Source organism: Penaeus vannamei, chromosome 39, assembly GCF_042767895.1.
Source record: "Penaeus vannamei isolate JL-2024 chromosome 39, ASM4276789v1, whole genome shotgun sequence".
Lineage (NCBI taxonomy): Eukaryota > Metazoa > Arthropoda > Malacostraca > Decapoda > Penaeidae > Penaeus > Penaeus vannamei.
In genome coordinates, this window is record NC_091587.1 from 2,014,019 (window position 1) to 2,017,662 (window position 3,644).

Below are 3,644 nucleotides of genomic sequence, written 5' to 3' on the forward strand. Positions count from 1 at the left end.
GAGAGAGAGAGAGAGAGAGAGACAGAGAGAGAGAGAGAGAGAGAGAGAAAGAGGAAGTGAGAGGGAAGGTTTCGTATCAACACGAAATCGCTACCAGTTTACGCATAACCACAGAAAATCGATGACATATCTATGCATAACAGAAAATCGGTGCCCGATCTATATATTTCAGCTGCAGAAAATCGGTCCTAAATCCACATATCAAACACACAAAATCGGGTACAAATCTATACATCAACGCAGCAAAAACGGCAAAAAAAAAATAATAATAATAAAAAAAAAAAAAAAATCCGTGACAATATTACGTAATAAACTAGCAAGACAGGTTTCTGCATCAACGACTAATCCTTCAATAAAAAAAATCCTCAAATACTTAATAACAATACTTAATAACTCAAATTCTTAATAATAATACTTAACAACTCTAATAATTAAAGATAATACTTAATAATAAAAATGTTTAATATCTAATACTAATAATTCTCTAATACTTAATAATAATAATTTTCTAATAATAATAATAATTCTCCAATACTTAATGATAATTCTCTAACACTTAAAATAATAATTCTCTAACACTTAATAAAAATAATTCTCAAATACTTAACAACCAAATTCACCCATTTCCTCGAGGAAAAAAAAAAAAAAATACAAGTGACCACTGATGTTACTACTCAGGCCTTTAGCTCCTCCTTCGGGTTGACTCCTGCAGCGCCGTCGACTCACCTGGAGAAAAGAAAGAAAAAAAACAATTAGTCCTTTTTCTAAAAACAATATATATATATAATAAAACAAATAAATAAAATAAAATAAATAAATAAATAAAAATAAATAAATATACCTTTAAATAAAAACAATATATATATACATAATAAATAAATAGACAAATAAATAATAACAAATAAAAACAAACAAACACAATCAATAAACCATCAACACCCTCGCCCCAAAATATATTCTCTATCGCGCAAAAAAAAACCTTTTCAACTCGAGCGACTCCCCTTACTCGCGAAACGGCAGCAATTACTCGCTGTGAACAATCTGGGCGGCCGGCGCTGCGTCCCTCGGAATAAAAAATGCAACACGACTTCAACGCAACTCGACTAAAAGCAAGCTGCATTTCCGGGCCTCGGCACATCCCACAAAGTGCCAGGGAGAGGGAGGGAGGGTGGGAGGGAGGGAGAGGGAGAGGGAGAGGGAGAGGGAGAGGGAGAGGGAGAGGGAGAGGGAGGGAGAGAGGGAGGGAGAGAGAGAGAGAGAGAGGGAGGAGGAGGGAGGGAGGGAGGGAGAGAGAGAGAGAGGGAGAGGGAGGGGAGAGAGGGAGAAGGAGAGGAGAGGGAGAATAGAGAGGGAGGGAGAGAGAAGGAGGGAGAGAGAGAGGAGAGGGGGAGAGAGGGAGGGAGGGAGAGAGGAGAGGAGAGAGAGGGAGAATAGAAGAGAGAGAGGGATAGGGAGGGGAGAGAGAGGGGAGAGAGAGGGAGGGGAGGGAGGGAGGGAGGGAGGGAAGAGAGGGAGAATAGAAGAGAGGGAGAATAGAAGAGAGGGAGAATAGAAGAGAGGGAGAATAGAAGAGAGAGAGGGATAGGGAGGGAGGAATAGAAGAGAGAGAGGGATAGGGAGGGAGAGGGAGAGAGAGAGGAGAGAGGGTGAGAGAGAGAGAGGGGGAAAGAGAGAGAGGGAGAGGCAGATAGATAGAGAAATAGATAGAGAGGGAGGGAGGGAGGGAGGGAGGGAGGAAGGGAGGGAGAGAGAGAGAGAGAGAGAGAGAGAGAGAGAGAGAGAGAGAGAGAGAGAGAGAGAGAGAGAGAGAGAGAGAGAGAGAGAGAGAGAGAGAGATAGAGACAGAGACAGAGAGAGAGAGAGAGGGAGAGAGAGAGAGAGAGAGAGAGAGAGAGAGAGAGAAAGAGCGAAAGAGAGGACAGAGAAAGAAAAAAAGAAAGAAAGAAAGAAAGAAAGAAAGAAAGAAAGAAAGAGAGAAAGAAAGAAAGAAAGAAAGAAAGAAAGAAAGAAAGAAAAAGAAAGAAAGAAAGAAAGAAGAAAGAAAGAAAGAAAAAGAAAGAAAGAGAGAGAGAGAGAGAGAATGAAAGAAAGAGAAAGAGAGGCAGAGAACAAGAAAGAAAGAAACAGAGAGAGAAAGAGAGAGAGAATGATATAAAACGCAACTGCACAGAACAACTCACTCAGACAATTACCATAATGAGCCGGGCACCAACCCCGGGAAACCCCTTTTACGGGAATACACAGACAGAGCCAAGCTAATCCCCTCCCCCCTCCCCCTTCCCCTCCTCCACCCTTACCATACTCAGCAACTGATACAGGCGAAGGGGAGAGAGAGCGAGGGGGGGGGGGGGGAAGGGGAGGGGAATCATCAACTAAAACTGCACTCATTGCAAATTGCCGGCATCAATTGCAAGGTGCACAGACCCGAGGGGCGGGAGGAGGTGAAAGATTAGAATATGCAGATCATATTTTCTTTTCTCTTGATTAACTGCTTGCAAAGACGCCCACCCAAGCATCCCCCCCACCCCACCCCAACCCCCACCGACCGCCCACGGAGGCGAACGTGACGCGAAACCGAACTGGAGCCAGCAGCGTGACAGCGCTCATGAGCCCAAGTGCCATAAAGTTCAAAACAAAGAGCCTGACGACGTGAAACGAACCCCGCCGAGGTCGCACCGGCGCGCGCGCACACACGCCAGACGGGATGGCACACACGGGGCCCGCGGCACGAGATGACGAATGCCACGGGAGGAGATGAGAGGAGATGCAGCGTCTAAATCAAGAGCCGAGACACATGTGCGCCTGGGTGGGTACGCCACAGCACGAGCTAGGCGGCGCTCGTCGCTTGTGACTGCCGTACCCCACATGGCTGGTTCGGGCGAAAGTGTGGGCCCGGGAAGAAGCCACCCGGAACATGTATAGACGGACAAAATGGAACGAAGAATCCCAATAACAATACTCACAATAACACAGAGGAAGGGAACGATGATAATAAACGACGATAAACACAAAAACCCACAAGAATACATTATGTATAGGACAAAATGGGACGAAGAATCCCCATACCAAGACAATAACACAGAGGAAGGAAATACGATGATAAACACACACACACACAAAAGAACGCACAGAAGAAGGAAACGCGATGATGATAGACACAAAAACCAAAGAGAATGCACAGAAGGATACGCGATGATAATAAACACCAAAAAAAAACACAAGAACACACAGAAAGGAGAAATTACGAAAGGAGAAAATACACAGAAAAGAGAAAATACACAGAAAGGAAAAAATACACAGAAAGGAGAAAAGACACAGAAAAGAGAAAATACACAGAATGGAGAAAATATGAAACGAGAAAATACACAGAAAGGAAAGGAAAAAAAACTACAAAAGCGACGAACAACAACAACAGGAGCAAGCCCAAGCGACCTCCTCCGAGGGTCCCCCCGCAGAAGCGCTATGACGGCCCCTGATGAATGCTGTGACAGAGGGAAGCCAAGTGTCCAGGGGAGGGTGTAAGGGGGGGGGGCGTGTCGGAGGCGAGCCAGCTCATGTGGAAGGAGCAGCGAGGCTCATGACATAATTCGGGGCTACAAGTGTGTGCCGGGCTACGTGTTGGGTCTTTTATTTGTGTCTCTCTC